Raw genomic sequence first — 13,932 nt, 5'->3', positions numbered from 1 at the left:
TGTTTGTTTCTCCTTCTAAGCCAAATTCCAAGAGGCGATTTGAGGATGGGATTTGAACATGGGCAAAAGCGGATTTAGTTGTTCTACTTGCCAGGCCTTTTGATTCTGTACTAGGTGAGGGCTGTCCCTGGGCCAATATTGATTCTAGAACTTTTTAGGAACATAACTTTGGAGGCAGACCCCTTCACTATGACTGCTTTTTTTTTTTGGCTGCATTGGGTCTCCGTTGCTCTTTGCGGGCTTTCTCTAGTTGCGGCGAGCGGGGGCTACTCTTCGTTGCCGTGCGCGGGCTTCTCGTTGCGGTGGCTTCTCTTGTTGCAGAGCACAGGCTCTAGGCACACGGGCTTCAGTAGTTGCAGCACGCGGGCTCAGTAGTTGCAGTGTGTGGGCTCTAGGGCAAGCAAGCTTCAGTAGTTGTGGCTCCCGGGCTTAGTTGCTCCGCGGCATGTGGGATCTTCCCGGACGAGGGCTCGAACCCGTGTTCCTGATTGGCAGGCGTATTCTTAACCACTGTGCCACCAGGGAAGTCCTCACTATGACCTTAAGTTACAGTACTTCACTTATCTGAGCCTCAGTTTTTTTCTTAAAATAAGACATAATAATATGAACCCAAGGATGTTTGGGGATTAAATGAGATAATACACAAAAGCATTTAGCACAATGTCTGTACATAGTATGGGTTCAATAAATGGTAGCAATTATGATAGTTCCACATCATATCCATAATAATATATTTGTAAAAGTCTTGGGTATCCTGAGTCAGGTCTGAATCTTTCCAGAGTTCACTGGATTCCCCCAGAGGAGTCAGAAACTTGTCTCCTGGTTGACCCCTCTCTCATGTCTGGACTTGGGGTTCTAGAGAGACTCAGAAACAGAAAGCGAACAAAAGATTAGTGGAATCTTTTCATCAGATCTCTGAAACTAAGTAATGAGATTTCACTGTTCATCAACACTAACCTTCCTTTATAATCTAGATGGTATTCTGGGATTACTTAGAATGACTTCTCCTAGATCTTCCATGTTAAGGACCCTTAATAAATAAATTTCTATGTTTCCTATTGAGTCCAATTGATTGAAGTTTTTGATTGGGAATATTGGTTCTAATGCTGTACCAGAGACATTCAAAATAGTAGTGATTGTCAAATGAAGAAAAACACACGACCTAAAAGTTGCAAGTTAAGTTTTATTTGGGACCTTACTGAGGGCTATAGCCCAAGAGACAGCCTCTCATTTAGCTCTGAGAGACTGCTCTGAAGAGGTAAGGAAGTAGCCAGCATATATAGGAGTTTTTGCTGAAAACAAAAAACAACCCCCCCCCCAAAAACCCCAAACAAACATGTAGTCGAACATCAAAGATTACTATTAGTCACAAAACAGTCATCTCAAGGTAATGCTTTTCTGTGTATGGGAAGATGCGAGAGTCTGGGCTCATTGAAATTATTCCTTAGATATGCATCTTAAGTATCTAGGGCCAGTATCCAACAAAGGATGTTTACCGTTTTTCTCCATCCTGAATTCCTCTCAGGATGTACTGTTGAGGGGCAACTGCAGTGGCTGATGGCTTGAATTTCATTCCTAGTTTAGACAGGAATGAAAGGTTGTTAGTCCATTCGATGTGCTATTCTTGGATCAGGCCCTGTTGATAACCTAAAATTCTCTGGATTGTCCGTCTTGTCTACTGCAATCCAGGAAATGCTTTCCCTTGTTGCTTCTTCCCATATCCAGAGTTGCACTATTACAATGATTTTATATAGAGTTATATATATGATCAATTGTCTCAAGACCTCTAACCATCATTAATTTTGTCCGAGGCTTGGTTACACATTGCGTAATGCAAGAGACAACAATATTATAAAATAGACAGGATATAAGTAATATAGCTAGTAACATTAATAAGGTCATAGTACTCAGAGAGAGACAAAAACATAAACAATTTGAAAACAACAAAGAAAGAACAAATTAAAACAATGATTAGTATAATTAGTTGTAATCTGGTCACAGTAAGCCATCAAGTCCAGAGGGGAGGCAGTTGGAGAAGCCAAATTCTGGAAGGATCAGGTAGAGAGAAAAAGATAGATGTTTCATTTTTATTTACAAAGCTATGCTTTATCAACTTGTTGTAGGTCATAGTTAGCATAAGAGGAAATGTTCTCTGAAAAACAAAGATACAAAGGCCAGTAATATTTCAGGCAAAAGGTTATAAAATTATAAATCCTATTTATCAGTTCACTCAGTCCTATGTAATTAATTCCTGTTGACCTGGATGAAGCCATCAGGTTTTCCATTAGTTTTGTAATTTCTTACCCCGTTCAGTGGTATGATCTAAAAGTCATCAGAAACTTATATTTGTCAAAAAGTCCTTTTTATGAATCTTCTTGAAGATCTTCATTTTATAAAAGCATCAGAGTAAAATAATGACTGTCTATAAGTGACAAAAGATTTAAAATGACATGGTTAAAGATCTGATTATAATGCAATTGACAAGAAAGCTGGTTATTTCTGTGACATACAACATTTTAAGATAAGTTTAGAATTTTATTCCATACAATTGTTTGGAAATTCTATATCATTTACCTATACAGTATAACCTAAGAAGGTTTATCACCACTTATTTGACAATGTTTCCCATGTAATTTAACATATCAAGTAAACATAATTAGTTTAATATTTCTCTTTGGGATGTTTCAGGGGCCCTTTGAAGCATCTCAAAGTTAGCTAGAGGTCAAAAGAACTCCATTTAGAATTTGACTTGGGGAAGTTTGTCCAAGATATCAAAAAGTTTTACAACATTTGGTCAAATAGGATCATAGTTCACTGTGAAATAATACTTATTCATTCAACCAAAGTGACAATAAAACATCTTAAAGGTACAGAAAGTTGCAACAGATTACTTAAAAGGAGGTAAAGAAAATTTACAATCTGTTATTAAAAGCAGATCGATAGTCCAAGAAAACTTTGTTCTCGTAACCCAGAAAACTAAATTCTCGAATTCCCTGGCAGTCCAGTGGTTAGGACTCCACGTTTCCACTGCAGGGGGCACAGGTTCAATCCCTGGTCAGGGAACTAAGAACCTGCAAGCAGCATGGTCAAAAAAAAGAAACAAAGGAAGAAAACTAAATTCTAGTTTTGTACCAGCTTACTTTAAATATTAAAATTTATTTACTCGATTAAATTTTATTTTAATCTTAGCCAGTCTTGACCATGTTCAAACTCATTTCTCAGGGCTCCTTTCCCACAAACCTTCTGTAACTTCCTTTTTACTTTCAGACTTTGTCCTATGCTTTTTCTTTCTTAGTCTCTCTCCAGGACAAAATTACTTTTTCTCTTAACAAAATGTATTTTCATTCCTTGTGAGTTTTTATTTCAAACAAAGATGTTTTTCTTGTTAATTTTAGTAGTTTTAATTACATGTATTAATTAGAATTCTTAACTTTTAAAAACCTTAATTTCTAATGAAAACTAAGAAGTAGGAAGTAAAACTAAGAAGTAAGAAATTATGCACTGTCTTTTATGGTAGCGTTCTGTACCTTGGCAAACATAAATATTGTTTATGATTTCTAAAAAATGTGCTTTTTTATAGAGAAAAATTTGTTTGGCACCAAATATTTTTATTAATAGAGACATATCAAACATATAATGTACACACAGACATATAAACAGACGTAACTAGAGATCTCATATCTTCACTTTAAAACTTAGTCATTTTTACCCAAAAGCTGGGTTCACCTCTGCATGGGTGTTGAGCCAAAATACACAACCAAGTCAAAGGGCTGGAGAAGAAAGAATTTTATTACTTGCAACAAGTAAAGGAAACACTGGGAATATTTCTCAAAGCAATGTGTCCCTGAACACCAAAATTGGGGAAGTTTTAAGCTAAGGGTTCATGCATATTCATGAGGGGCCTTGAGTGGTGTATGCATATTCATGAAGGGACTTGAGCAGAGGAGAATTCTGCATAGAATTGGAGCAAAGGTTAGCAGAGTCCGGGCTCTAGTTGATTGAAGTTAGGAGGGTCAGTAAAGGTCAACATTCCCATTTCTTAAGTTTTCAGTTAGTCTGGTGGTTGAGTGCTCAAGGGGGTTGGATGCTGCAGAACAGCTCAAGAATGTGCCTCAGGTTAATCTTTACCTTCCAAACAGAATGGGGAGTCTTTATTGTCTCCATATGATTAAGCTATTTCCCCAGCCTGGTAATAGCTCTTTGTTCTTACATTCTTTTTTTCCTTAAAAATCATCAACTACTGAGACTATTCTTCTGCAAGTGCAAGCATTGTAACGAGGCTTAGATCACAGAATGGCTTAAGTCTATGTCTGATTCTCTTCCACCGGGGACACACCCCCCTACTCTATCTGCCTGCGTCATGAATCAAATATTACAATATAAACTTACGAGTTTATAAATAACAGTTGGAATAAATTCAATTTATTTGCTTAGATGACTAAGGCTTTACTATTTGTGGGAAAGACTTTTATGATTTGTATTTGTCCTTGATAAATCCTTAAGGAGGCTGTGAATTAGATTTTGGGTGAGAGAGCCTTTCCAGCAGTTTGAGTTTAAAAAGGCCTCTCCCGACCCCACGCCCTTTTTTTTCTTTTGGTTTCTGGTTGTTCTCCCTGATTGAGCTAACTTGGCTTGGTCTCAAATCATTGTGGACTGTATTTACATTTCTGATTTGTAGAGATTTGTAAGACAAAGACAGTTGCTCTTAATTCCTCGAAGAATTGTTCTTATGCTTAAATGATTTCAAAAGATTGATTTGCTCAACTACATCTTCTTTAATCTGTTTTTTTATATCAGTGAGAAGATTTCCAACTAAACTGAGACCCAAATGTTCTAGGTTCTAAAATTTTAGGGTTCAATTTATCATGTCTTTGAAAGTTTGCACAAGGCATTCAACAAAGGCCCTCTTTCTTTTTTCTTCTTTTTAATTTCATTGAAATATAGTTGATTTATAATGTTGAGTTAATTTCTGCTGTACAGCAAAGTGATTCAGTTATATATATATATATATATTCTTTTTCATATTCTTTTCCATTATGGTTTATTACAGGATATTGAATATAGTTCCCTGTGCTATACAGTAGGACCTTGTTTATCCATTCTATATATAATAGTTTGCATCTTCTAATCCCAAACTCCCAATCCATCCCTCCCCCACCCTGCTCCCCTTGGCAACCACAACTCTCTATATCTGTGAGTCTGTTTCTGTTTTGTAGATAAGTTCACTTGTATTATATTTTAGATTCCACATGTGTGTGGCATTGTATGGTATTTGTCTCTCTCTTTTTGACTTACTTCAATTAGTATGATAATCTCTAGTTGTATCCATGTTGCTGCAAATGGCATTCTTTCTTTTTTATGGCTTGGTAGTATTCCATTTTGTGTGTGTGTGTGTGTGTGTGTGTGTGTGTGTGTGTACCTCATCTTCTTTATCCATTCATCTGTTGATGGACATGTGGGTTGTTTCCATGTCTTGGCTATTGTAAATAGTGCTGTTATGAACATAAGGGTGCATGTATCTTTTCAAATTATAGTTTTTTCTCTGGATATATGCCCAGAAGTGGGATTGCTGGATCCTATGGCAACTCTATGTTAATTTTTATTTATTTATTTATTATTTATTTATTTATTGGCTGCACCAGGCAGCACGTGGGATCTTAGTTCCCTGACCAGGGATCGAACCCGCACCCCCTGCATTGGAAGCCCAGCGTCTTAACTAGCGGACCGTCAGGGACGTCCTGCAACTCTATTTTTCGTTTTTTGAGGAAGCTCCATACTGTTTTCCATAGTGGCTGCATCAATTTACATTCCCCCCAACAGTGCGGGAAGGTTCCCTTTTCTCCACACCCTCTCCATTTGTTTCTTGTAGACTTTTTAATGATGGCCATTCTGACGGATGTACAAAGGCCCTCTTTCTGAGTGTAAAAGTTAAACCCACAGCAATTTACCCTAGAGGCAAAAAATCTCCATTATTGTTTTTATTAGCCACTGAATATTAGCTCCCAGTTTTTATTTTATATTGTGTGGGGTCAGGTAATCCTACTGGTTTTTCTCAGTGTGTTTAATTAATATTGCTTAAGGGACAGATTTATATGCCCTGTCTTATAATACCAGGCAGGGGAAGCATTCCCCATTGATTCATGATGTCCAACCCACAGTATAATTAGGCAAAAGAGATGTAATCGTCTTATATAAAGCCACTCAAGTATTCCAATTTTTATAAACTTTCATCTCAATTTTATCAACTCTTATACCTTTAAATTTAGCCTCCATTAAGACTCCATCAATAAGTCTTGTGCTTACAAGGAGTCCCAGAAACATTTTTCCCCCAGCCATTTAATCCATTTTTGTATAGAAGATTTTGGGGTCCCCCGTGAGAGGTTGAGCCGGGACTCAGTCCCTTTTGTCAATTCTGTCACTTGATTCATTGGCCTGTTACCTCAAATAATTGTTGGTCAGGTAGGTATCTCAGTGTAATTTTCTTCCAGCCCTTTAAACTGGAGTAAATAGAGCAGACTTGTTTAGGACCCTTTAGTGTTGGGGACCCATTGGGGGTCCTTTTGGCTCATCTAACCTTAGGTAGAATCCCATTTACAATCCAGGTATTTCTGTGAGTCCCAAATTGGCACCTTAACATGTGTCCATACGCCACACTCCCAGCGGCAGTTACCATAGAGGATCTGCCGTCCTCTTCACCAACGTCTCAACACCCATGCCCATGAAGGTGAGAGAAACAGCCTGACCCCTGCTCTGACCTGGACACCTGTGCTGAGGTCCTCGTGCTGCCCAGGGTCATGCAGATGTCACTCGCTACCACCTGTGATGCAAAGCAGGCCAGCCCCTGCTCAGCATCTCAACAGGTCTGTCCTGAAAGTTATTTCACCTGTTCCTAGCTCTCACCTTTCTAATCAGGAGCTTCAACCACAGGCTGAGACAGAAGCGGATTCAGACTCAGTGCTTTTCCTCATGGATCCTTGCCCTCCCTCTTTCCAGGGCCTCAGCTCCACATCTTCCGGGAACAGCCCTGAAAGAAAATGCACACATTCATCCCAGTATGAACAAGGGACACTTACTACTACTTCACTCTACAGCGGGCACCTAACCCTTTTTTTGTACGGGGACTCTTTGGTGGTCTGGTGAAGCCTTAGACAACTCAGGAAGGCATTTATTTTTATTTTTTTGGCCAAGCCACATGGCTTGTGGGATCTTTGTTCCCCGACTAGGGATCGAACTTGGGCCCCGGCAGGGGAAGCATGGAGTCCTAACCACTGGGCCACCAGGGAATTCCCCAGAAAAGCATCTTTTAAATGCATAGAATAAAATACATGGGACCACAAAAGAAGCCAACTGTATTAATATACAGTTACTAATACATTTTAAAAAGCAGATGGGTGGTAAGGAAATACACAGACCTTTTAATGCATGAGATAGCAAGACCCTGCAGCGGGTCTAATAGCTACTGTAATTTCAAAGTTATGAGGGTGAATGTGCAGTGATATCTGCAATAACAATTTGCTATGAAAATAGCTGTGATTTCTGTTAGTGACAAAGTTACAGACACGGCTAATCCTGCTTTGGTTTGCTGTCCACATTCATATTTGAAAGGCTGATGTAAATTACAGTTAGAAGTTAGTGAAAAGGCCTCTTTCCTTGGTTGGCAGATGGCCGCCTTCTTGCTGTGTCCTCACCTGACTTTTTCTCTGTGAGCTCACATCCCTGATGTCTCTTTTCTGTTGTGTGTGTCCTAATCTCTTCTTCTTATAAAGACACCAGTTAGATTGGATTAGGGTCCACCCTAATGGCTTCAGTTTTAACTTAATTACCCCTATGAAGGCCCTATCTCTGAATACAGTCACACTCTGAGATACTAGGACTTCAACATATGAAGGGGGGCAGGACACAATTCGGCCCATTATCAGGGAGATTATAATATTTGTTTTCCTGTTTCTTGGCATTTGTTGAGAGGATATACATTAGGAATATTGTAAAGGTCTAAGCTAAAGATCTAAGCATTAGGAACTGAGAACATGATACTTCATTGTGCAGTAACGGTACCTTTCCCCTAATTTGCTCTCCATCACAGCTACCTGACATAAAGGTGGATTGGCTGTGAGCCTCCCCAGTGTAAACTTGAGAGGAAACACCTGGCGAGGGGTGTACAATTGTCTGGCCTCCTGCCCACTTCATCTGGACATGGCATTTTCTCTCAGGTCGTTCTATTATCCTAGTAATTAGGATTAAAGAGAGTTTGCATCTATATTCCAGCCCAAAGATTTTTGACATTGTGTTTTGGCTCTACCATTTATTCAGCATGGGTTACAGAAGAAATTCCACTGGCTCGAAAAGTTGATATCTGTTATTAGCTAATACAGCAAGGCAGGACGTGGTGCCTAAAAATACTTAATGAGTGATCTGCACACTGATCAGATCCTGAGAGTTGCTGAGATGACCACTTTCATCACCTGCAGGCCACCTTTCCATCCTGTCAAAGTTGTTGAGGCGAGGCAGGGTTAAGGAAGGTAGGAAGACAGGGCAGAATAAGAACTTTGCTTAGTTCTATTTGCAAAGTCTAACCCATGGTTATGAACACGTCTCATAAACAAAGGCTCATGAGCCAGTGAAGGTGTGACTTCATCTACCTTTAGACAAACAGGTGTGTACCTCCATTGGGGATATTCTGCCACGCTTTTTTGCTCTAGCCAGAGGACCATTGCACGTACTGTGTGTTTGTGTGTGTCAGTGTGTGTGCACATGCGGAAGCACTTGTGCACACTAGGAGATGGGGGACAGGAACCAGAGTTTAAGAACAAGATAAAGATGAACATAGGACTGATGGGATCATCCATCTGCAAAGCGACCCAGTTCACAGATGGTTTGAAAACGAGGCATTAATTCATTCCAGGTCTCCGTTAAGAGGCTCATCAATCTGTTGAACAAGCTTTGCTGTGTTCCTTCACTGTTTCAGGTCCCTAGACACTGGGGTTGCCAAGATGAATGGATTACAGTGCTTGGCCCCAAGAGCCTCAGACTCTAGAAACATGGACATGCAAACCACCACAGCATGCACAATCTCTCCAGACGGCTGAGCTCTCCTGCACACATTCCGTGTCTGAAATTTAAGGCATTTCCTAGCACTCACTCCCCATAAGCAGAAGAGCCAAGAGTTCTTCAACTTCTTCCTGCCTGAGGCCTTGCCAGGGTATCTCAAGCTTCTCCAAGCCACATACCTTTCTACTCACTCTCTTCTTGGGCTTCATCTCTGCCCGTGTGTGAAGCGTGGGAAGTGGTCTTCCCCATTACAGCATCTTGCCTTGGCCTCTGTTATGGACTGAAATGTGACCTGCCCCACCCACCACCAACCCCCCTCCCCAGGAACAAATCCAAATTTTGAAATACCAACCCCACAGTACCTAGAATGTAACCATATTTGGAGATAAAGTCTTTAAAGAGGTAATTATGTTAAAATGTAGCCCTTAGGGTGGGGCCCTAATCCAGTAGTACTGGTGTCCTTATGAGAAGAGGAAGAGACAGCAATCCACCTTTACATCAGGTATTGTGATAGAGTGCAAATTATTACTTATAAAGGTCTCTGGTCACAGAGGAAAAGTACTTCACAATGAGGTATAATATTCTCAGTTCCCAGTGCTTAGATTTTTATAATTATATAGCTTAGACATTTACAGTATTCCTTTTTAAAATTTATTTATTTTATTTATTTATTTTTGACTGCGTTGGGTCTTCATTGCTGCGTGCAGGCTTTCTCTAGTTGTGGCAAGCGGGGGCTACTCTTCGTTGCGGTGTGCAGGCTTGTCATTGCAGTGGCTTCTCTTGTTGAGGAGCAAGGGCTCTAGGCACATGGGCTTCAGTAGTTTTGGCAGACAGGCTCAGTAGTTATGGCTCATGGGCTTAGTTGCTCCGCGGCATGTGGGATCTTCCCAGAGCAGGGCTCAAACCCGTGTCCCCTGCACTAGCAGGCGGATTCTTAACCACTGAGCTACCAGGGAAGTCCCCATACCTTTCCAGTATTCCTTATGTATATCCTCTCAACAGTGCCAGGAGAGAGGAAAACAGATATCATAATCCCCATGATTATGGGCTGAATTATGTCTCCCCAAATTCATATGTTAAAGTCCTAACCCCTAGTACCTCAAAATGTGACTGTAATTGGAGATAGGGCCTTTACAGAGATAAAGTGAAAATGAGGCCAAGCGTGGGTCCTATACCAATCTGACTAGTGTCCTTATAAGAAGAGGCGATTAGGATACATGCAACACACAGAAGAGGAAGAAACACCAGGGATGTGAGTTCACAGAGAAAAGGCCATTTGAGGATGTAGCAAGAAGGCAGCCATCTGGCGATCAAGGAGACAGACCTCACTAGAAACCAAACCTCTCACACCTTGATCTTGAACTTCCAGGCTCCATAATTGTGAGAAAATAAATTTCTGTTTAAGCGTTAAGCCACTCAGTATGGTGCTTTGATATGGCAGCTCTAGAAGACTAATACAGGCTCTAACTCAGTCTTAAACCAATAAATCCCCGAACGCTGCGTGGTCACCCCGTGACCTAGGCATAAATGAGCTATTATTCCTTGTCTGGAAAGCCTAGCAATAATACAGAAGAGATCGTGAACTGCATACATTTCCCCCAAACACAAAATAAATGTATCCGCAACTCAACTACCCCACAGCTGGAGCCTCCAAATGCCTGTGAGCACTCCCAGCACCACATGAACCAGGGGAAGTTTGATGGAGGGTAGTTTGGAATGTGAAGTGACAGCAGACATAAACACCTTACGTTTGAAAGTCTTACAAAACCATATGCACACCTGAACATTGCTGGGGCCCAAACAGGGTCCTGGAAGGAGCCACTATAAATGAAAGTAGCTGAAGGTGAACAGTTATCTTCATGGTAAATCCACCTCTGGTTCTTCCAATGGGAAACATGGCAAGAGATCAGAGAGATGGAGGAGAAAGAAATTGAGGCGTTTACTGCCCTAGCTTCCTCCCTGTAGGTTGCTACACGCTGGCTAAATCCTTCAACAGAAGGTCACTGCTCCAAGTCCCAGTAACTTCTCCCTCCCCTTGCCCCTCAGGCCTAAGGTTGGATCAGTGCCCCACTAGCTATGCCTTGTGGTTTCCCTACCATCCCTGAACCTTTAAAGTAGTCTATTAAACTCTCCTCAAGTTACCTATTTTAATTGTTCCATCTGTTTTCTCTAGGGCCTCTGGTTTAGACGGGTCTATAGAAAGTTCTGAAATGTTATTAAATGAATGAATGAATGAGCAGTACAGGAAGCATGGACTCTGGGCTTGGACAAGAGTTTAAAACCAACTTAGGAGAGTAGAGGCAGGGGAATCCAGTCTATTTCCTATCACCCTCATCCACCTCCTGTGACACTTTGATATCCAGAAGGAGAACAACATTTTATCAGTCAAAAGTCGAATGGATCTGCTAAAAGTATACGGAATCAGCCAAGTGAACTGAGAAATACAAGTCGTGGACTCTCAAGATGGTCAGGGAGGGGGCTTCCCTGGTGGCGCAGTGGTTGGGAGTCTGCCTGCCGATGCAGGGGACACGGGTTCGTGCCCTGGTCCGGGAAGATCCCACATGCCGCAGAGCGGCTGGGCCCGTGAGCCATGGCCGCTGGGGCTGCGCGTCCGGAGCCTGTGCTCCGCAACGGGAGAGGCCACAACAGTGAGAGGCCCGCGTATGGCAAAAAAAAAAAAAAAAAAAAAAAAAAGATGGTCAGGGAGCATTGAGTAGAGTTCCCTGTGTGGTGACCTAAATGGGAAGGAAATCCAAAAAGAAGGAGATGTCTGTATATGTATAGCTGACTTACTTTGCTATACAGTAGAAACTAACACAACATTGTAAAGCAACTATACGCCAATAAAAATTAAAAAAAAAAAAAGTTCAGGGAGAAGACTAGAGACGTCTGGTGAGTTAGGAACCTGTCTCAAAAGTGAACATGGGGTCTGTGACCTTGAGGATGTGTAAATTTATTGTTGGGGCAGTTGTTACCATTTCCCTACCTCCCACCAACTCTCAAACCAGCCTGTTCAAGTTTTATATATTGAGGGTACACCATACGCCGTTGCAAATATGCTTCTCTGGCTAACAATCGTCAAGGTTACAGTCCTGAGTATTCTCCTTCCTAGGCTGCTCTTGAAGAGATTTTCTTAAAGCTGTGAGCAATATTGCTAAGATTCTCTAGAGAAAGACTGGTTTTCTTTGGTCTTTATTCTTGGTATCAAATGGCAACAAAATATTATACCAAAATACACTCCCATGCTAGAAATTTCCCAGTGGAATAAAAATTGTCTCCAAAACAAGAACCAGAAATGATGCTTATGTCATCAAACCAGTGATTGCTATTGCAGAAAATATGGCTGTCAGATTTGAAGAAATGCTGATCTGCTATCAGGGAGAAAGTTGCTGTTTCAGCAACAGTCCTGTTTATTTAGAGAAAAATTCCCTAAATTGGCAGCTTCACACCTGTCTATTAGCCCTGCTTCCCACATACTTCAATTTTGATGTCCAGTACTGATAATGGAGATCTCTTTTAGTGCTATCATATTAATATTTCCTAACTCAGTTAACTTACACGGTATGCAGTAGACCCTGACAGCAGATGAGAAATATATTGACTTTCTGGCCAATATGCTGAGCTTTGTAAGAAATGCTTCTTTGAAGGTTATGTGTTTCCAGCTCTGTTTATAGTTGTGGAGATAGATTTTTTTCTCATTCAGTTATGAATACAATGAAGATCTCACATTTATTCTCTTATGATTAGTAGCATTTATAATGGAAAATTGAGATTACAGGTAAAACCAAGGTAAGAAAACAGCCAAAGGTTCTCTACCCTACCCAGAAAGCTGTGACTACAATGTGCTTAGCTCCATGTATTGACCATGGGTTTATGGGGTACCTCTTATAAAAGGCCTATAGGTATGTCTGTGGTCTTTCTATCTCAGAAAGAGGTAGATTGTTTCATCATAGTGCTGTAAAGTATACTAATCATTTTACTCCTTAAAGATTACTGATTCGTCAAGTAAAATTGTTTCAGGTTGTGTCCAAGAATATGCGGGAGGTGAGAAATGATGACACCTGTTTTTTTGTTTGTTTGTTTTTTGTTTTTTTTTTTGCGGTACGCGGGCCTCTCACTGTTGTGGCCTCTCCCGTTGCGGAGCACAGGCTCCGGACGCGCAGGCTCAGCGGCCATGGCTCACGGGCCCAGCCGCTCCGCGGCATGTGGGATCTTCCCGGACCAGGGCACGAACCTGTGTCCCCTGCATCGGCAGGCGGACTCTCAACCACTGCGCCACCAGGGAAGCCCCCATGACACCTGTTTTAATATATTCTGGAAATATTTCCTTGGAGGATAAGTGAAAACCAATAAATAATGTAGCTGTTTGCTTTAGAAGATTCCTGCAAACCAATTTACCCAGGAAAACAGTTTCCCCATCTGGGAAAACAGCTCTGTTATCAGGAAATGGATTATCCACCTGTGGAAAGAGCTTGCCTATCAGATAACAGCTTACTCATCAAAACCCATACCTTGCTGTGTCCACCTATCCTAAACTATTATGTCATAAACTCTTACCAATATTGATTGTTCCCCGTATAGAAAAACCAGCCTTAGACTGCTCGAGCCCCGAGCCCCAATGCTGTCTTTGCTGAAATCCTCCTTCTGAGACACTATGAGTATTGTCGAGGTAACGTTTTTCTTTGCTATAGTAAGTTTAATAAAAATTAGCTTTGCGGGGGTTGACAGTCCACAGAATGGAGAAAAATAACCAATATTTATTGAGTATTTTTGTAGGTGCTCATTATGTGTCAGACTGATATATTTTATTATCCATTTCCTTTGCTAATGGTGTATGGGGCACATTTGAGTCAGTGCTAAGTTATGCTGCGACCTGGGCTAGGA

This window comes from Tursiops truncatus, chromosome 7 (assembly GCF_011762595.2).
Source record: "Tursiops truncatus isolate mTurTru1 chromosome 7, mTurTru1.mat.Y, whole genome shotgun sequence".
Taxonomy (NCBI): domain Eukaryota; kingdom Metazoa; phylum Chordata; class Mammalia; order Artiodactyla; family Delphinidae; genus Tursiops; species Tursiops truncatus.
The sequence above is the reverse complement of the archived record's forward strand: the minus strand, read 5'-3'. Positions refer to the sequence as shown.